This window comes from Gallus gallus, chromosome 3 (genome assembly GCF_016699485.2).
Source record: "Gallus gallus isolate bGalGal1 chromosome 3, bGalGal1.mat.broiler.GRCg7b, whole genome shotgun sequence".
NCBI lineage: Eukaryota > Metazoa > Chordata > Aves > Galliformes > Phasianidae > Gallus > Gallus gallus.
Window position 1 is genome coordinate 660,296 of NC_052534.1, and position 22,452 is coordinate 682,747.

At 40.2% G+C, this 22,452-nt stretch overlaps 1 long non-coding RNA gene across 4 annotated transcripts in view; it reads right to left on the reverse strand.

Annotated features, from left to right (window-relative positions):
• Positions 1-12,908: 12,908 nt before the first annotated feature.
• Positions 12,909-22,452, reverse strand: part of LOC112532111 — a 191,000-nt gene continuing 181,456 nt past the window's right edge. For 2 of the 4 annotated variants that reach the window (XR_005858956.1, XR_005858955.2), the window contains one exon: positions 16,834-18,835. This is a non-coding gene — a long non-coding RNA (uncharacterized LOC112532111). Of the gene's footprint in view, positions 14,657-16,833; positions 18,836-22,452 lie in introns of those variants that run through there. The other 2 variants (XR_005858957.2, XR_005858958.2) reach the window with 2 other exon arrangements.

Here is a 22,452-nt window from a genome sequence, read left to right on the forward strand (position 1 = left end):
CCAGACACTTGGCTGTGAGCTGTTAAAATGCCTTCCTTGTCATTAATCACAAGTTGGCATTGTTCATTTTTTTCCCCATGACCAAGCATATACTTGCAGAGTATTTAAATCACCTCAGTTTCAATATTTCAGGATGACAAGGGCTGAGCTTGCAATAGGAATCTATTGCATGGTTTATTAAAGCTGTGATAAATGATTCAAAAGTCAGCATCTTCCTACCTGCTGCACAGCACAGCTCTTCATAAACCCATTTTGTGTATCAGCCATTGTATTTGACATGGATTCATAGCAAGAGCCTCTCTTTTGGTAGGATGAAATAAAAGATAAGAGTTGAAATCATATCACAGAATGGCTTAAGTTGGAGGGTACCATCTATTTCCAACCCTCCTGCCATAGGCAGAGATGCCACCCATCAGCTCTGGATGCCCGGGGCCCCATTCAATCTGGCCTTGAATGGCTCCAGGAATGGGGGACCCACAGCTCTCTGGGCAACCTGTTCCACTGCCTCACCACCCTCTCATCTGAACATTTAACCTAAATCTCCCCTCTTTTAGTTTAAAGCCATTCCCCCTTGTTCTGTCACTATTAGAGCAAAAGGTAAATTCCCTTCTTGCTTATAAGCTCCCTCCACGTATAGGAAGGCCGCAGTGATGCCCAGAGAAGGCCCAGAGCCTTCTCTTTTCCAAGCTAAACAAGCCCAGTTCCCTCAACCTTTCTTCGAAAGAGAGGTGCTCCAGCTCTTTGATAATTCACAGCCCTCCTCTATACCCACTCCAACAGCTCCACATTCCTCCTGTACTTGGGGACCTCAGGCCTGGATACAGTACTCCACATGGAATCTCACATCTCTCCCTGTGTCTGAGTTGCTGCCTCAGCCTGGCTGTTGGAGCTGGAGGTCACCATGTTAGTTTCAATAGGGTGCCACACCTTCACATGAATGAAGTTGGTGAAATGATGATTGCAAAAGCTGAACATGCAGCATGCAAGCAGTGACTGCATAGGCACTTGCTCATGAAGCATGCGGTCTCAATGCAGGTGCAGAGTTTGCAGTTGGTGTTGAGAATGTGTCCATGAGAAAACCCTTGCAGGAAATGGCATTTATTTTTTAATGACACCAGAAAAGCCACAAGAATAAACAGCAAGATGAGGTTCAAGATACTGCAATGCATGAGCATTATAAACACAATCACAGGCACTTCTTCATGAGTGATCTTGGAAGTTACTATCCTCAATGTCCCCACTGTCCATCACTTTAAGGATACTGAGCACTATTTTCCTCAAGAACTGTGATTCCCAAGGTCATGTCAGGCATGACTCTCTCAGGTCAAAGTGACCAATGGCTGATTTGGCCATCCTTTGCTTTAGCCTTACTAAGTTAAACGTGCATCTTTGTACCTAACTTTCCAAAGAAGTAGAATGGATTTTTCCCCATAAAGAAGTCTGTTTAACCAATTTTTCCCTGTTAAAACATGGTTACAGGGAGTGGATGAACTTCCATTAGGTTGGCAGATGCAGCTTTTTGGCACATGAGTTTCCTTCTGTCTGACAGAGCATTGGCAAACTTCAAGTGAAATGTACCTCAGAGAGTTACTTCCTGCTAACAATGTCAAAAAAGGTATACAATTGCAGTTAGAAACAAAGAAAAGAAAAGAGACTGATGATAATTCCAGTTACAAATGACAAATAGGAAGTTTCTGTCTGCCACAGACTTCCTTTATATTGTGATTCCCTGTCTTCTCTTGAACTGGTTATGAGCAACCTACACAAATGAGCATTTTTCCTTTATTATTTTCTGCCAACACTCCAGCTAACTGAAAGAGTGGGACCTATTGATACGGAGCAATGCCATTAACTACTATCATAATTACTAAAATATGGTGACCAGTGGCAACACTTCTCAGTTCTTCATAATGTAAATCACTTGCTCGCAATCCCACCAGACTATGAGAATGCCAACAGTATTAATATTATTCTTAACTATCTAGGAGCAATTTCTATAGCTGACTAAATGCAGTCCTTGAGGGATGCATCTTATTATTCATTACATTTAATATGAATATGTAATGCTCTTGAATCAGTTTTCCCTACTCTTTCAACATACTGGGTTCTACCAAGTGCCAATCTACTTACTACTATATGCTCTCACGTAAATCTATAGAGCTCATCGTGGCTGCTCATAATACACTGATCTGGTTCGTGCCTGGAGGGAATACCACTGCTTTTCAACTAGAAGTGCTTACAAAGGTGCAGTACTCCTTGGCTGCTCACAGCTGACATGTTTTTTCATCCCCCTGAAGTCCCAGGAATGTATTTCGTGCCTAATGTCAAAATGAGAACATTTGTTTTAGCAGCTGAATGATCAGGGCCTATGGGGACATTGCCGTGGAAGACAATTACGAGATTACAGTAGTCTCAGAGTGACATTAGAAAGTCATAATTGATCATCACCAAACTAATACTTCTTCAAAAGTTAAATGAAAGTAATTTTGAGGAGGAGACAGACTTCTTTGATAGAAAAATAATTGTTTAGCTCAGACAAAGAGCCTGCAGCTACATTTTAAGAACTTTAAAATTAAAAAAAAAAAAGAAACAAAACCTAAACTAATTGCCATAGATTAAAACACAATGCAGAAGTCCTCTTTAAAGAATTGATTCTTAGCATTATCAAGCTGATAGGTTAAACTGAAGGAACAAAGTTAAAAAGCTCTACGACCTGTTGTCAGGCAAACCCCATTAATTTTCCATGTCCCATTACAGGGAAGAACTGTAATTGGCAAGAATCTCTCCTTTTATATGCTGCAGGTGCCCAGTGTGGCTCTTGGGACTTGACCCACACACAATTAAAGCAGTCTGAAACTGCTCCCTGGTGACACCACAGGACTCTCATTGGTGAAAACTTCGGCTTGTATCAAGCACTGTACAGTAAGAGCACATCATATAGACTTGTGCACAAAACTGAACGCTAGAGTGAGGCAATGAAGACGGGAAGTGGAGAAAGAACAAGAATAATCTGAGAAGCCTTTAGCATGTATGCCATTATGAAAAAGAGAGTTTTAGAGATCTATCAGTTACCTTGTCATTCCTCAACACACAAAACATTCCACTCCTGTATCTATACTTACGTGTCGCCTCATTAACACTTATTAAAACCAACAATTTTCTTCATAAATAGTCAGCTCTTTTTGGCTACCAAATCAGGGATATGAACCAAAAAAGGGATGAGGGGGGGGTGGCCACCCGGCTGGCTCCTCTGCTGTCACCTCACAGTTCCCTTTGCCAACTTTTAATCTAACTGGAAAGTCTCCACTTCAAGTTAGCTTCATTTTGAAGTGAAAATTCAATGAAGAGTTCAGTTTTCATAGAACCATAGAACCAGAGAACCACAGAATCACAGAATGGCCTGGGTTGAAAAGGACCACAATGCTCATCCAGTTCCAACCCCCTGCTATGTGCAGGGTTGCCAACCAGCAGACCAGGCTGCCCAGAGCCACATCCAGCCTGGGCTTGAATGCCTCCAGGGATGGGGCATCCACAGCCTCCTTGGGTAATCTGTTCCAGTGCATCACCACTCTCTGGGTGAAAAACTTCTTCCTAATATCTAACCTAAACTTTTTGATCAGATTAAAATAATTTCCTCCTAGGAATCATAAAATACCTAGAAATAAAAACCAGTGAGATCCTGTACTCGTGGCCAGATTTTCAAATGAACAGCAGACTTGGCTTTGCAAATCTGCGCTTTAAATTGCCCGTATGCTGACAAGCTCACAGCAGGAGAGTATGCTTAGAGAGGCACCTGATAAGCACTTAGACCTTTACAAATTGATGCAGATACTAAGTGTCTGAATAAAACTATGGAGAAAAATAAGATACAAAGATCTTCTGGCGGTCCCTGTTTGTTTTTAAATTCAGGAAGAATTACTTGAGGGTTGGATTATGAGGAACGTGCTGAGTAGCTGAATCCTGCTTTCCTCTAATATATTTGTCTGTCTAAAGCCATCTATAACACCCCTAATTGTGTGCTGCTATGAGGTGGAACTACACGACTGAATCAGGAAGGCAGGGTTTGGCTGCAGTCATTGCTTTGGATTAATACAGGTTCAGGAGCAGGAAAGATGGTGAAGGTTAACAAAAGGATTTAACACAGCTGCTTTCAGAAGGGCACAAAACAAGAAGAAATTGAGCTGAAGATAAAGCTTGAGACAGCCAAACCTTTCAGAAAAGTTTTGTTTCTACGAAGTCGAAAGATAGTACCAAGTCTATTAATTTACCACAACTATTCAACAGCAGTTGTACAGAACAGACAACCTGTTGGATCTGCCAATAGTTTGCTCTGAGGCTAGCATTCAACAGAGCTAAAGCCATGCTCTTAAGCTGTGAATCTTCAAATATAGGTTAGTCAGTACTGCTTTCTCTCTCTGGTTGGGCTGACCGAAGAATATCTGAACATCTGCAGTAAAGTTTGTTTCCATGGATACTTTCATCTCTAGCATGTCTTCTGTGAACCTGTGTTCCAGCCAGAGTCCCTTTTGTGAGTATTTGGCAGAAAGCTGAACGTTTTTGTAAAAATAAATCAATATGGGTAGATATTTATGGAAGTGTTCTACAATGCTTAATCCTGAGCAATACAGATACAAAGAGAAGCAGCTGTAGCAACAATCCACGTTGTTGTTGTGTTTTTTTCCTCCACCCTGTTTCATTTGTATTTATTTTGCCAAATAATTTGTTAGATGGAGCAAAGAGAAAAGGAGGAGAAAGATGCTCTTGATTTGACGAGAATTTATTCTAACTTGGAAAAATAGATGCAGCAGTACCCATTCTCATGTTGACTGATGTAATTTCTTTATTAATGAACTGGAAATTAAAGCAAATTGTGCATTGATGAAACACACAGATGAATCCAAATTAAAAAGCATGGAAAAAATTGATTACAAAGTGGATAATTGTTCTCAAACAAGCAAATAAAGATGTGCGTTAACTAGAGCTGATACTATTGACAGGAATTAGTGTCTTAAAAGGAACAAAAAAGGAACCTGTTGTAATAATATTGACCAAAATACAGGAATTTGCCCTCAGGTAAATTACATTTACACATTATACAGGTGCTGGAAATGATGTGAGCAGAGACTGTAAAAGCAATTGTACCGGATAATGCTGGACAGCTTTTCATGTTGTACTCCCAGATGCTCCTCTAGCTCACTGTACAGTTGCTGGCAACGTGACAGACCTAACACTCAAACATTTGCTGACTTTGAGAGTCAGATGATGTAATTTAATAGTGGAGAGAACACAGAGGAAGACACCAGCCTCCAAGTTGTTGCCAAATTGGTACTCTGCCCAACTGATGAGCTTCCCTGTGTGTTGTGTAGCAGGAAAACCTGTAGCCTTACAGCTCAGGGGAAGCCCAGAGTAACAAGCAGAGAAAAGCAAGGACTGTGAAGACAAAAAACAGCCATGAAATATTATTTTGGGCCACTGTAAAAGCCAGAGAAAACTTTTGCCAGAAATAATTGTTGCAAGAGACCTGCAGCACATTCACACCACCACCACTATTCATCCCTTTTGTATATACCTTGAGCTGCAGGGACTCTCAAGATACTTCCATCCCACTTTTTGTTTTCTCTGTGCATTAGACAGAATAGTGCAGCTTTAATCACCTTTCTGTGTTTTGGAGACACTCCCAAGATTATGCCAACAGTGAGTTAAGTAATTACATTTAAATTTTAGGGCAGTATTTATTGTGAAGACTAAGGAGTAAAGGAAACAGATTACACACCAAGCCTACCTATAAATATAGGCATTGAAATGCAAGAAGGTGTTTTAAGTGGAAGAGAACAGCATGAAACATGTAGAAATAGCTATTATACACATACACAAAATCACTTCTACTGACTGTGTCAGTGCCTCACTGCCCTTATGGTAAAAAGCATCTTCCTTGTATTCTTAATCTCCCTTCTTATAGTTTGAAACCATTTCCCCTTGTCTTATCGCAACAGACCCTGCTAAAGAGTCTATCCCCTTTCTTTGTTATACCCGTCTTCAAATACTGACAGGCTGCTCTCAGGTCTCCCTGGAGCCTCCCCTTCTCCATGCTGCACAGCCCCAGCTCTCTCAGTCTGTCCTCATACGGAGATGATCCATCCCTGGGATCATTTTTGTGGCTCTCCTCTGGACACACTCCAACAGCTCTGTGTCTCTCCTGCACTGAGCACTCCACATCTGCATGCAGTGCTCCAGGGGAGGTGTCACAGCACAGAGCAGAGGGGCAGGAGCACCTACGTGCCCTGCTGACCACACTTTTGTTGCAGCCCAGGTTACGGTTTGCTTTCTGGGCTGCAAGGGCACATTGCTGGCTCATGTTCAGGTTACCACGTCCAGCATGAACCAGCTATAGTTAGTTTCACACTGCCACTTCAAAGTTATTCAAAAAGCCATTCCATCTGATGTTTAACAAAACAAAAACAAACAAATCCCCCAAACCCACAACACAACAAACCAACATTTGCTCAAATACATTGGAGCAACTCTCTACACAGAATATGCAGTATTTCATCATTCTTCCTAGCTGTTAAAATCCCAGATTGGTATATGATCTAGTCTGAAGTGCACCAATAGCCTGAAGCCCACATCCTTCGTACAGACTTGTGCACACACAAAGCTGATTTTCCATGGGAAGGTAAGAACTGTGAATTTACAGACAAGGAGTACAGTGGAAAGCAATTGATCCCAAGCAAAACTTTTTCCAGTGGCAAGCTCTCTACCATTGCAGAGAGCAAGTCTGTGAAAGCAAATAGTGTGGGAGCCTTAATCACTACTTAGGAGCACCAGAACAAGGGCAGATAGTGGAGGAGGCAGTCCATGGCTCTCAGGATTCCTGCCATCACGTGTTGGCTTAAAATACCTGAAAAGACAGACAAGACATCTCCCTGTCACCAGCAACCACGTGGTCATATCCGAATATTTACTCTTTGTACATATTCAAGTCTCAGAAACAGACTTAGAAGACAAAGAATGTAAGCATGTATAGATATTTAGTGAATACAATCTGTCAGTTCATAACAGTGCATTCATGTTGCTCCTACACCTGGTCTTGTGTGTGTGTGTGTATGAGAGTGTGTGTGTGACAAATACACAACCCAAACTGGCCAGAAATGTCTCCAGGTTTGCTTGTGATGGCAGGTTATTTTCTTTGCTCACTCACGTGGAAACCTTTTCCAGGAAAAGATGAATGAGGAAAATTCCAACCTTATTTAACAAAAAGCTCTGAAACTGGATTTTTTTTTTTTATTTTGACATCTGAAATTAATTTTGTTTAGAAATGTTCCATTAAACACAGAGATGTAGAGATGCAAAATGCAAACAGTAACTGACTTGTTCTTTCTACAGTTTTCATTTTTCTTTTCCATTTATGACAATATTGGAGATGCTAGCCTTTTTCTGGAATTTGGGACAGAAGAAAACTGGTTCAAAAGACGGGAACCAGGAAATAAAAATAAAAAGACCAACAGCCACAAACTCTCACTGGAGAGGAAAATTGGTGCAGTCCCACTCCATCAGCTGCAGAGCTATTATATTTGAAGTTGTTAACTGAATCTCTGCATAGGCACAGCCATATAGTCACATTCTTATACTGAGGATGAAGGTGTCCAAAGTTTTCTCCAGTGATGCAGAGTGAGGTCTTCACATCAACTCAGGGTCAGCAGGGAGGATGGAAGCAGACCAAGGCTTTGTGGATGACACGGCACTGAAACAGAGTGGTGAGCATTATGGAAATCAATGTCTTTTTCTCGGTGAAGGTTCAACGAGGACTTTGTGGGTTTTTGTTTGGTTGGTTTCGAAGTGTATTAAGCTTAATCTAAGTCAGCATTCTGTCAATCTTTTCCAAAACTGTCCACATGAAACAATGGCAACTGAACCACTGAAATACTACGGGGAAGCATTTCCTTCTGCTTTGAAGCGCTATTAAAAATCTCTGAAAACACTGACACTTAGAATAGTTAAAATATGGTAGCAAAATATGCAGAGCAGAAAGCTCCTTTAGTAGCTTCAAGGAGATGTGCAAAGGGAGGAACCTTCCTTGTTTTGCAGAGTTTTCATAGAGAGGAAGCACAAACTCTGGCACCTAATGAATGTTGATTTTCAAATATCTTAACATAAGCCACATATAACTCTGAATTGCACAGTTATACTTTTCCAAGTTACCATATTAATTTGATTACATCCATCTGTTTTTTTTTTTGTTTGTTTGTTTGTTTGTTTTATCTCACTTAATTGCCTTAAACTTATTTACTTTATTATGTTGTGCTTTTCACTGCTGTTTCCGAGAAAAGAATACACATACCCATTTGGTGCTTTTCAAAGTGTTCTTCAAGATGGAAAACATCAACTGGGATCATTTTGAACTGATATCCAAACTGCCAGAGAAATGATGGGCATCTACTAAAGAGGTAGAAGCAGACAGCCTTGTTGTCTCTTTCAAGCTTCACAGAAGATAAAACACCGATTGCAATATTCTGTAACACTAAAGTTATTCTGAAAAAATGTTATCTACATTTCGATGTTCAGCCTGTAAAAACCAAACTCTTTAAAAAAAACCCAACAGGTTGATCTAGTAAACAGATGACCAGACAAGATGGCAGCAATCTCAAATTAAGCCAGTAAAACCAGGAGTTCCAGTACCACACTTGCCGTGGGCTGACCTGATTGTTTTATGGTCACAGGACCCTTAGAAGCATGGCTGCAAAAATTCCTACAACATGCCACGCAACAAAACTGAAGACTAGACTCTTGTGTTTACAAATATGCTAATTTGGAAGGACTTCGGACAAGAAATGGCATCACACCAAGAAAAATAAGGGGAAAATTACGGAAGTGCTTATTTTGCATATAGAGGTCAACTTTTGTGGTGTTTGGAGTCACCATTGTCCCCAGACAAGTTAAGAAATTCATGAGGATTTCAAGGAAATGGAATCTATTTGATCATGTCCATCTGGAGTAGCAAAGTAGTTACAACATTCTCACTCAATTTTTCCTTTCAGCAACTATGGAATTAGTGTAGTGCTTCACTAATAGCCCTTACAGGTCTGTGAAGCTCAGACATGGCAGGAATGCGTCCAGAAATATTGGCAGCCTGCAAGGATAGCTGGGAGAAGGGATTCCCCACCACCAGCGGGACCAGGCTGTAACTCAGTTCTCAGAGACTTGTGCAAAGGGAGGGTTGGATTTTTTTTTTTTTGCTAGCTAAAGAAGTTACCTTACAGAACACTTAGGACCCAGCAAGGTTGGAAACCATTCCTTAGTAACTTCATAAAAGCTACTGGTAGAAGTTGTGTCATGCACAAAAATACAATGTTGTTGAAGAAATCAGAAAGCAAATTGCCTTTTCCCCTTCTGTAGATAATTATACTTCATCATAAAATAAAAGCAACTACAAGGCAGTTACATTTGCAAGATATTGACAAGGCACATATTCTTTAGTAGATACTTTCAAAAGAACAAAAACGGAAGCTTCAATTTTCAGGCTCATACATAACTTATTGCTATTTCAGTGCTCTGAATGTATAAACATCACTGTACTGTGTGCCTGTATATTTGATTTTACAGAATTTGTGCTTGTGTTTTTTTGTAGTTAAAAAAAAAAAAAAAAAACAATTTCTGTGTTTAATCAGGTGAGCATGCAGAGAAGCTGAGTGTTGGGCACTGAACAGTGACGATGTTGGAAGCTCCAGAGCTTGAAACAGAATGAGTAATGAAATTGGAAAGTTAATATGACTGATTCATCCACTACTGCCACTTGATATATCAAGAACTTTTCATATTAGAAACCCATGCATCTTAACTACACTGGAATTACAGCACACACTATAATTATTCTCAACTACTACTTGTTAAATGCTTTAGCTACATAAGTGGTTATCACACATATTTCATATTTAATTAAGGGATAATTGCATACATCATCTTTATCACAGAACTGGCTTTCAGAGTAATTATCAACCTTCATTAAGTATGGCCATGTGGCCTAGATTAACCATTTTACTGAAAAAAAAAAACAACTAACAACCAACAAGAAAAAACAAAAGCAGGAAAAAATCTATAGCACAGATAGGTCACAAAATTCAGAATCCATACAGCACTCTAAGAATGCTTAGAGTAATGCAAGTAAAGTACTGAATATGTACATGGATGGGACTTGTGCAGAACACAGACTGGCCTTTCCAATAACTCCAGATGCAACAAATGGTTTTGGAAACTTCCCAAATACACAATAATTAACAAGACCATTTTCTGCACAGCTCTGTACAATCTACATTAAGGTTATTGGATTTTTCTGATGAAAATTCTACACAAAGAAAAACAACTGCTTTACATCAGTTTTCCCAGTCAGCACAAATAAATTACTTGAAAGTTAAACTGACTGTTTATGATTAGTGACAATCAAATCAGAAAGTCACCTAGGGTTAGGGAGCAATTAGGATCATGAGTGTTAAGTTCTTGGCATTAACCACTCACATGTCTAGTGTGAATGTACTGACTGATTTATCATTTTAGCAAAGCAGCATTTATATAGTATAGAAATACACCTCCATATTTATAGAGGATCCATTCAATACTTGGCTATTTTTAATCCCCCTCAGGAATAACAATAAGGACTAGAACAGTCAACCCTGCCTGTGGCAGGAGGGTTGGAACTAGATGTCTTTGAGGTCCCTTCCAACCCAAGCTATTCTACGGCAATCTATGACACTGATCCTATGATTCTATGAATTAAAGATAACAATAATTATTATCTATAGATAAAGTATAGATCTATTTTGTCAGGAGAATCACACAGTTGGCTAACCAGATGCATTATTTGTTAACCAGATGGGATTTCAGGGTAAAGAAAGGAAAGAGGCTGCCTTTTTGAGAGCAAGAACTGTGCACCACTGGGATGTAAATGAAGGGTGAACCTAATTTCTTGAACTGTGCTCAGAGGCGTTTCCCTTCTTAAATACTTTGTGTCACCATCACAGCAGAAGGACACAAATTCTGGCGTATCAAAATGAACTGCAGGAAGAAGGTCAAACCAGTGGTATTATTCAACAGAAGATAGGAATGGGAACGCAATATCCTAAGACCTAGGGCTAAGTGCACCACAGGAGGAGGTGCTCTGTGAACCATCAGCTTCTTCCTTTCTCTGCTTACCCACAGGCACCTCATTGAGCCTCCTACAACCCTCTCCATACCAGGAAGTTATCTTAGGCTTGGAAGATGTAATTCGCGAGCACTGTTTCTGTTAGATGTATTAACTGTATCCTATAGCTTTGATAGGTTAAAGACAGAAGTATGCTTCGGAACTGTAAAACACCCGCTCAGGTGTTTTACTCAAGGGTTTATTCCTTCTGCTGAAGTTGAGTTATTGCTGTGATTTCCATGACAATGTCTTAATAATTTTCAAAAAAAAGTTTAAATCTTTGGAAGAAATTACCCTTAATTTAAGTGAAGCATCCAAATTGCTTTCTTCTTGGAAAAATCCAGCAAATACATATACACCTATCTTAAATTATCTTCACAGAAATTAGATTATGGCCATTGGAGAGAAAGCTTGCGATTGGTGTACCCAGACAACATCATCTCTCCTCATCATAAGTAGTGAAAAAAAAAACCCTATCAGCTTGACTAAATTAATTTACTTCAACCACAGTACTCATCAATAGCAAATTATTCCATCTGGAGCTCTATTCGGGGAAGTATAGATAAGCCAATAACTAAATTCTAGCCAAAAGTGTAACCTTAGTGGTCTAAGTCACTGTCTCGTATTTTACTATCCATATTTTGTAGGCAATGCAAACGTTCCTTTTGGATAGGTTTTTCAGAGCAGTGAGAGTCAATATAACTTTAACTCCACCCCTGTTATTCTTGTTTTAGAACAGATTTCTCTACGCTCATTTATGCCATTGCCAGTTGTTATGAATCCAGAACCTAGGAGAGCTTCCCTCCTGGAAAGTACATTTATCATTGGAACTGAAAGCTAAATTCCTGTCTGTGTGTAGCTCTCTAATAAACTTAAGTTGAGCTGTAGGTAAGTACTTCTACCTGGATGACAGAGGCAAGACTTCATGTCCTTTTTCTGAAGTATTTTCTTTTGGCTAAAGAACAAGATTCGGTATGCATGCGTAGGAATCATGCCTATAGATTTCAAACATATTTATGAGGATTTTTTGGTGTTGCTAATGCTGCCAAGTCCAACTTCTCCAAGTCAGGGAACACAGATGCCCAGCTTGGTATTGTGACTACAATGCTATGGACTCAGTGGCATTGGGTGGTACAGCAAGAAATGCACAGCATGGGCCTGGAACTACGTCATCTTCAAGGTCTCTTACAACTGTAGCCATCCTATGATTCTGTGATCTCCAAAGAATGTACTCGTTTCTGGAACCACACCATCATGTTCCTACCCAGCCCCAAGGCTGTGGGCTGTGCTGTTCTTCCTTGCTTACAGGGACATCACTCCGCCTCTGCTGTTCCTGCTGAGAGGAGCTTTGGGAAACGATGGGAAGCAAAAGGCAGGAGAAAATGTGAAAGAGTAAATGTTCTTCCCAAGCAGCACAGACATGTTGAAGTTAATGAAACTGCTTGCTTAACTACTGCTTGCTGTATAAATATTCGTAATCTTGTAAGACAGCATGAACTACAAAATATTTTTTCACTCCACATATTTTAGAGGTAGATAAATCTCACCAAGTATAGGTCAACTGACACCACGAAGCACCCTTCTTGTTATATGCATTTAGGTTGCTATTTGGCAAGGAATGCCAGTACATGCAGTGGATGATATAGTACTTGCTCTGGAGAAGCCAGAGCTCAATTATATTGACTTCTGTGGAGTAATGATTTTGTCCAAGGTTTTTAAGATTAGGCATATGTGTAGATGCTTTGCTGAACCAAAGCATCAGAGATAAGAGTTATCCATCATTTGTGTGTCTCAGGCTTTCAGATCAACTAATCAACTCTGTGGTTCATATCCTGCAAACAGATATGCTAGCTGCCTTGTGCCATTTTCTTCTTATAGAAGTGGCAGCAAGCCCAATGGTTTTGTTTGATTTCTTGCAATTCAATTACAAAAATGAGTGAGCTAAAATCTGAGATTTTCTTTACCAAATTCCTCATGTTAGAAAGTACTTTAAAATAGTGTGATATAAAAGCCAAGTCTAGTGGTATCCCAAACAAAACACTATCAGTTATTGTTTATGAGTCGTATTGAAACCAGATGATCTTGAAGATTCCTTCCAACTCAATCCATTCTATAATTTATGAAACTTAAATCCCCTCCACCCCCCTACCAGCTCATGTGAAACAGCATAACAGAGGATAGAGGGGAGATCAGGAGGAGAAAGCACATCCTTATATTTTCAGAAGTTTAAGAAAGTGACAGGGTCGTGGGAGCATAGGGTTGCCAGGCAAGGAGCAGAATGAGTTCTGCCATCTCTACCCTGCAGCTGTGGTACCTAGGTGAAAAGGAGTGAATCACTACTGAGCTTCAATACAGCTATATTCATCCTTTCTCGATGCAAGAACTAGTGTGAGTACTTTAGTGTTATTTCAGTGTCATTTGGAAGGTCTGTGCTCAAGCTCAGGCTGATGGTGGTCTCTCCTCAACAGAAAGATGAAGAATGGGTCTCTGATTTAGCTGCTCTGTTGGTAATTGCATTTTGAAAATGAACAACTTGGAAGCACAGCCCTTGAAAGCATGCTCTTCTTATTGCTTGAGAGAAGGCAACAATAAACGCTTCAGACTCTGCCCAAAGTAATTACTTTTGCTATGATTTGCTTAAAAAGATGCTACCTAAGGATTCTGAAAATTGCTTACCAGCTGAGAGACAGTCCAAATTAAACTTTTGTTTAAGGCAGCACAACTATAGCCACATGAATTAGTACAAGGCAGAAAAGTTGTATTTTGAAGTTGAACTGATTTCTTTAGGGGCTGTTTTTTCTCACATTTATCCTGACATGGAAAACCTGAATACCGCACATTCAGTAGCTGCTATATTTAGGCAGAACCCTGCCTGTATATCTCTGCCAGTTATTAATGCTGTCAGGCATGATAAAGTGCTGTATTAGATTTGTCTATGTTTGTTGTTCTCCTGATTTAAGCTATTTTGGCTGAAAATTCTCATGTGAAGTTTCTACCTTAAGTTCCATCAGTTAGAAATATTTAGGTGAGAGGGAAGCAGCTGTTGCCAATGTAAGAGCTCAGTAACTATGAGCTGCTTCCAACTGCTCTGACTTCCCTTACACCTATTTGGGCGAAAGAACTTCATAATTAGCAGTGATATCCAGGATACTATAACCTTGAAGAAAAAGCATACCAATTTTGGCTTTTTTTTATTTTTATTTGATTTTGCAAGCAAAAGGACAACTTTAACTTCAAAGAATGAGTTTCATTACCTTGATCTTAGTATTGCAAATGTCAACAGAAAATTCAGTCCATCTCCACGGGAGAAGACTCCTGAGTTTCATCAGTATTATCCTCCAATCAAAATAATCTTTCAGTAGAAATATTTTGCTGCAAGGGATTACCATCACTGGTATTTCATACTGAGGATAAGGAAATCTTCTTGCTTTCCTTCCAATGATTTTTTTATGCAACAATAATAAAAACCAAGCCAGGATTGCCCTGTGAGAAATAAGGATCAGAATTTTTAGAAGATTTAGAATAAATAAAAACATACTGACAGTGCCTGTAATGACAGCTGCTGAAATTGCAATAATCCACCCAACACTCACATCGCTGCCTCTCAGGACAGCTCACTCATGTGAAAAGGGCTTTGTATTCAGGCCTACACGTTCCCAGAAACCCCAAACTCAAACCTGATTCAGCTTTGCCTTGAAACTCTTCAGGGATGTGGCATCAACCACATCTCTAGGCAGATCGCTGCTTGAGTCAGTTACAGCTCTTACAGTCCATTATAGTTTTTTTTTCTTCCATGATTTAAACAACATTCTAATTTATTTATTTTTTCTTTCTGCTAGAGAGAAGCAAGCAACCAGCCCTTGGAAGCTTTAGGTTTCTAGCTCAGCAAGAAATGGCTTTGCATTAACAAGGTTTTACTGAAAGTTATTTTTGAACCTCCCTGCCACCCACCTTATCACTAAATTTTGGCTGTAGACCTTATGCCACACAAGCAGACTATACAGAATTGTTTGGTTCAGGTTTTTTTTCTCTACCAACATATGCAAGGATCTGGGGGCTGATTTATGGCATTGCTCAGCCATCAGGGTTGGGAGCTGTTGTGAGTTCCTGGCATGATGTCACTCTGTATCGTTTACTGTACATGGCTGATTGATTTTTCTTCCCTTATGCATTCTTCTCTTAACTTCAGTTAATGGATTTTTATGAATAACACTTGTGTTCCTAGAACATCTCCCTGCTCAAAGCAAAACATTCTTTAACGGACTTATTACTATATAGACAACATGATAACTGCCTAATAAAAATATTTCTATACATATATATAGAGAAGCTTCTACCTTTAACTGAAAGCAGATTTACCTGCTTTCCATGGGATGCTGGTGGAATGGGCATGTAGCCTGCCTGACCAGGTGCCAAGTGGTCCTATGCCCTCTGTGGGACACACTGCTGGCCCAGGAGGGAAAGGCCCACTTGTGCTTGTGTTCAAAGGGCAGTGCCATTGTCTGTGCTCATTTTGCTTTTCAGTTACTCTGTCTGGTGCATTCAGAGGGAATATTAGAACAGAGTGAGCAATACAGATCACTGTGATGGTGCTGCTATAATGCAGTGCCAAAGATCTTTTTCTTTTAGACTCATGAGAGCTGCTCTTGCTTGTGTTAGTGCTGAACGGAGCTGTCACACTTTCTTTGCAAAGCCTGGTGTTTTTTACAGTATTGAGGGAAAATAAACCACCACAGCATTTTGATTAAGTATTTAAATGTGACAGCCTGTCAGACAAACTTGACACGTGATTGAACGTCTGGTTGGTCTTCATGTGGTTCAAACTGGTGGTGTAGGGAAAGGACTTACCTTTCCAGATCATGGTCTGCCACACTGCATCATGCAATTCTTATCAGAGAAATAGCTCAAAGAGGAAGGCTCTACCCAAAGGCAAAATGAGCTTGGCTCCTTTGGACATGAACACACCTATGTTGGAGGTGTGGCTGGAAAAGCTGCCTGATGGAAAGGGACCTTGGTGTACTGTTGGACAGTTGGCTGAATATAAGCCAGCAGTGTGCCCAGGTGGCCAAGAAGGCCAATGGCATCCTGGCTTGGATCAGGAATGGTGTGGTGAGCAGGACTAGGGAAGTCATCCTGCCCCTGTACTCGGCATTGGTGAGGCCTCACCTCGAGTACTGTGTTCAGTTTTGGGCACCTCAGTACAAGAAGGACATGGAGGTGCTGGAGCAGGTCCAGAGAAGTGCAACGAGGCTAGTGAAGGGCTTGGAAAATCAGCCCTATGAGGAGAGGCTGAGGGAGCTGGGGCTGTTTAGTGTGGGGAAGAGGAGGCAGAGGGGAGACCTTATTACTCTCTTCCAGTACCTGAAAGGTGTTTACAGGGAGAGTGGGGTGGGTCTCTTCTCACTGGTGACAGATGACAAGACAAGGGGAAATGGTCTCCAGTTGCACCAAGGTAAGTTTAGGTTGGACGTTAGGAAACACCTCTTTACAGAAAGGGTGCTTAAGCACTGGAATAGGCTCTCCAGGGAGGTGGTTGAGTCACCATCCCTGGATGTGTTTAAGAGCTGTTTGGATGTGGTTCTCAGAGATATGATTTAGTGGAGGGTTGTTAGAGTTAGGGTACTATGGTTAGGCTGCGGTTGGACTTGATGATCTTTGAGGTCCTTTCCAACCTGAGTAATTCTATGATTCTATGATTCTGTGTGTTTCTTTTGAGGCAGCCCAGGATACTGTTGGCTCTCTGGGCTGTGAGGGCACATTGATGACTAATGTCCAGCTTCCCTTCCACCAGTACCCCCAGGTCTTTTTTGTCAGGGCTGCACTCAATCCTTTCATCCCCCAGTGTGTATTGGTAATGGGGATTGCCTCGACCCAGGTGCAAGATATTGCATTTGGATTTGTTGAACGTCATGAGATTCACCTAGGCAACATGTTCTAGCTGTGGTGTCCCTGTTCGTTGCAGGGGAGTTGGACTAGATGGCCTTCAGAGGTCCCTTCCAACTCTATGGAGTCTATGATTCTATGATACTATTTTGGATGTGCCACTTCAGAATCAGCATGAGGAAAAAGTGAGAGAAATATGGGTTTGGGGAAAAAAAAAAAAAAGATAGCATGGTGCGAACAATACCACTTAACATATATATAACATACTACTTGGAATATTTTCTCCTGCATTTGCTTTAAAGTTAAGTGCTTAAAGAAATTGTCATTTGAACAACTTTATAGTGAATGAGTGTACATTTTCTTCCCCAAAGTGAATCTCTTCCCCCTCCACATCCCAAAGTTACAGAACTGTAGAGCTCCTTCAAGTAAAGTTCTTTAATTGCAGCTTCTTTATTGCCAGAGTTAGGCGTTTCATTCAATCAAAGAGAGGAAAAGGCAAATCCTGTGGCCTCAAGCTTTAAGGGGATTCATTACCATGCAAAACAGCTGACAAAGCAAGTCTCAAAAATTGCTTTCACTCCCAATATTGCCTCATTAGTAGCACAAACTGTCATGCTAGAAAACTCCAATGAATTCAAGCCAACCGACCCTCTTAATGGTGCCAGGCATAGTTTTTCTTTTTAAAGAATGTGTTTTCCACAGGCACAGCAGCAGAACATCTCACCTACTTTCAAGCTTTAATAGAAATCACAGTATTTGCATAATCACCATTATATCAAATAATGTTTTTAATATCAGCTGGAGGAAAGGGGTTGCTCTCATTGCTGATAGTTTCCACCAGCACACTGCATATAGTTTAATTCTACATTAAACAAGCACTGTAACTCTTCTGGTAATATATATCTCTAAATATGACAAAAGACATTCAACAAACTCCATGCACACTCGTATCATTCTGAAGTGAATTATTTGAAACCAATACCAACTGCTTGATCTCCATAACCACAATTTAACACAGTTTTATCTTGAAAACAATCCTCAGGTTACTACAAAGATCCAGTCTTCTTCAAGCAAGCAGTCCAAGATCATGAATAGTTGTTAATCTTTTGTCCTAGCTCTGATAATTTCAAGTACACATCTTGTCCATTTGGAATCAGTGGATTCCTTTTTCTTCATGTCATTTTGAAGCCAACGAAATTCTCTGCCACATTAGCCCATATCTGGTAAAAGCACTCGCTTATCATTATCAGTGTCCTGCTCCCAGTGAATATCACCTTTTTTACTGTCCAAATTCTCAGAAGAGAAACTTTTCCGGTTTTATATAGCTGTCACGAGCTACTTATTCATCTTGTATCTATGGGAAAATTCAATTTTTTCATTATCTTTATACAAGGATTGTTTTTTATCATCAAGACCCAAAATTATCCTTAATGAAACTCTCTTGTTTTGTAGTATCCTCTTAGTAGGGAGGTGAATGGGATGACATTCTATATTCACAATGAGTTCATACCAACACATAGATTACAGCTCGAGCATACTTTCCATTTTGATCTCTGACAACAGGCAGAAAGCAGATGGGGAAAGTTGAATCCAGATGAGTTCTTCATTATCATGGAAACGGTTCTAAAAATCTGACAAAGTTACAAACAGTACTGAAAGACCCAGATGTAGACTATGCAGGGAATGTTACCTGGTTCTGAGCGTACAATGAGTCCAACTTCACCTAATGTACAGGTTCGGAGGTTACAAACCCCAGGGAAAGGGAGGAGAAGTGCTCTCCTAAGGGGGAAGAACCAGAGAAGGAAACATAAGAGCATTACAAATAAAATCTAAAATGTTTTTTGAGAGTCAGTTATGATTCTTATCAAACCAAAAGAAACAACTTCAAGCACAGCCTAGAAATGACTATGCACACACACAATAACTAATAGGGGAATATTCTGTAAACATACAAAGTCATGCACTGGTCTTCAGAAAGAGGAAAAATGAAGCTGAAAACCTGCTCTATTGCTATGTACTGCATGCTAAACTTGTTTTTATTTTGGTCATCTTATCCATCTAAGATAATTTGATGGCTCATCAAACCGAACACTCTATCCATGTATTATTAAAAAGAGAAGACAAAGAATGGAAGCAGTTTCAATATAGTAGTGGAACAGAACACCTAAATGGACATGGAACCTTCCATGTGACACACTGTGCCTGGATATTGAGGTACAGAACAGGGCATGGGAACTGAAGGTAAAGTTTTTGCTTTGATAGAAGTTTTAACCAAGCAACTCAGTTGCTCTTCTGGGCTGCAAAAACAAACTGATGGGGCAGATTTGGTTCTGATTTAAAGCTGGTTTTCAGCAAGTTTTTTGCTCCTACATTGCCCTGGCACTCACCAAGTTTTCTTCATACTTAAGGTTGTATCTGCTCTTAGTTGGTGGGAAACAGGACAGGAGTAAACATCCGTAGCACACAAATACACTGAAATGCAGGAATGTGATTTGCAACACAATAGTAATGCTAGTCTACTAAGAAAACAATTCTTATTTCTCATGCTGAAGTGTTTAATTCTTAATTTGGAGATTTTGGAAATTATACTTTTTTTTTTTAAATAATTCCTATACTATTACATTTAAAAGCTTGTACCAGAAGGAATTGAAAAGTGTCAGAAGGCTGCAGTCATGAAACCTTTTGGCTGCAGGCTCAGAGCACACTAAAAAGAAGCAGTCCTATTAAAGGACTTGTGATGCCAGTTTTGCCCTGTCAGGTGACAAGAAAGTCCTTAGAAAGCCTAAGACTGCTGTTGTTAATAATGGTGCTATTCTGTGCAAGGCCCAAGACATCTACTTTGTTTTGGTGACATCTATTAAATCCCAAGGATAAACTCAAATTGGCAGAACTCTTTCATTTATAAAGGTAACTTGCACTGCATGCACGATTCTTGCTCCTTGGATAGGAGACAGTGCAGCTGCTGTTAATAGCTTTCAGTCTGTGAGCTAACACCTCAACATGTTCAGATGACCTGAATGACTTCCCACACAGAGAAAAGCAAAGGCTGGATCAATCAACTGTCCCCATCATGCAGAGTGAGAGGTGTGGGGGTGAAAAGGTGATACAAGTTACCCTGTACTTGCCTCTGCCTTTTTTTCAGTGCATGTACCATCATTCCAGGAGGAATGGCTTCCAGTCAGAAGGCTGCTCCTCCTGCCTCAGAACTGTGAGGTTTTGTTCACGCAGCCCGTCCCCCATTCCTACCTGTGGGTCTGTATTTAATACTGCATGGATGAGTGCTAAATTCATATAATTGAACTGCAACTATACCTCTTCACATTTGTCCTGCCTCTCTCAGTCCCAAACAAGCTGGCCAGTTGCTTTTTCAGTTGTGCTCTATGCCAAGGCTGGTCCATGTTTCATGTTATGCATTTCTGATATCTCTGAGAACTCATGGGATTTTAACATGTCCCTTGCTTCAAACACATGAAACATCTGTCAAGTGATCACTAAAACACCTTGGTATCAGCAAGACTGAAGCCATGCAACCCTTTGTGAATTTACCATTGCACCAAGTACAAACCCAAGAGAAGATGGGGCATGCAGGTAGCAGGAGGTATCCTATACAGCAGCTTCCAGATTCTAGAAAGACCTTTGAACACCTGTATTACCCAATTACTTCATTTTTCCACTTAGAACTCTTAAGGTTTAACTGAAAGCTTTGACAAAATAAACCTGCAATGGCCCAGTATGTAGCTATGAATCCAAGAAGAAATATTGCTATTGCTGACAAGAAGTTGTCACTCACCTCTATGCAGTTATTTGTCTAAAAAGCAGTGAAACACAGATGGTTTTGCAGAATGTAAGGGATTTAAGTCTAAACCTAGCTAAAAAAATAAGCCATGAGAATGGGCAATGATGATACAGATAGGAAAGCCACTAATCAGAGTGTAATTTCTCCAAGTTACAGTCCCTGTTACATGAAGCAGAGACAAGTTCCAAAAGGCCAGGGATTTACAAGCTGCGTGTAGTTCATTAATCCACTAACTGCACATTTGAAATTATATCAGTCAAACAGCTGAAAATCTGAGCTAATGATTCTGTAATTGCTCTTCTCTTCAAGCCACCATCATATTCGGATCAAACAGCTTTTTCTATCATGTCGCAAAAATGGAGATTCTCCCAGTTCCACACAACAGCTGGCTTCAGCAGCTTTGATGCAGAAATTTCTCTTGTGATTTATTCCTTCCATCTGATAATCATTTCTGAAGGAGAGCAGAAATATTGGCCTTCTGTCAAAGGGAACTAACATGCAAGTGTAGCTTCTAATCTACACGGTCTTTCTGAAATCATTACTGCAAGTTCAGGTCTCAAATCAGCAGTGCAATTGATGCTGAGGGGGCCCTGCTGCCTGCATCTCAACGTATAACAGGGAAACTGCCATTTCAGGGAGAAGAAGGGCTGATTGAGAGGGTGCAGGCTCAAAATTACAGTCCTGTTTTGGGTTGCAGGTAAAGAGCTTCAGTGCAACTGTCTGAGTGGATGTGCTCAAAAGTGACTGCCCCAGATCAACACAATTAGATAACTGGGCTAGTTAGGATTCACTTAAGCTGGAAGAGAATGGTAGCCAGATGAAGCAATTAGCCTGGATTAAAAAAAAAAATGCAAACAGAAAAAGTAAGACAGCAGCCCAGAACTAATTTGAGAGAGTCTAGAGAGGGCTAAGCTTTAGCTCACTGATCTAGTTAGAACATTCTCCTTCTTGCTATACACAGCACAATGAAGAGCAATAGAAACACCTTTTATTTCTCCTTTAAGACAGGTACATTTCTGAGATCAAGTGCCAATTGCTCCTTACCTGATGAAGGGGAGGTTCAAACCCAAGGCTGAGCCAACCTCCTGCAGAACAGGATACTGGGTGTCAAGTTCTCGAGCATAGGGTGGTGGAAACAGCAGTGAAAAACCAGGTGAGCTGAGAACCAAATCTGGAAAGTGCTGAGCTTCACTGACAACATTGTCTGGGGGTACTAAGAAAACTAAATCTCTTTTATATCTTGGACCTCTAAATAATGAGAAACATCAAAGCAATATCCTGATCCAGCACAGATCAGGTATTTAACTTGATAGTCACTGAAAGTCACTACTTACCATTTGCATAAGTTCTTGAGGAATTAAAAAAGAATATATCAACATTATCATCTCAGTATTAAAAAATTATGTCTTCTACATCTGTAAGTATATAGCTGATAGATCGGATTTATTGTGGAAGTAAAGGATGCTGAGTTTAGTAAGTCATGAAATATTGTGGAAAGGAACTGCAGAGCCCTCTGGCACATTTGACTCGGGAACGGGTACAACATTTGCAAGTAAAATCAGTTTAAGGTATTATATAATTTGGATGAATAGTCAAGAAA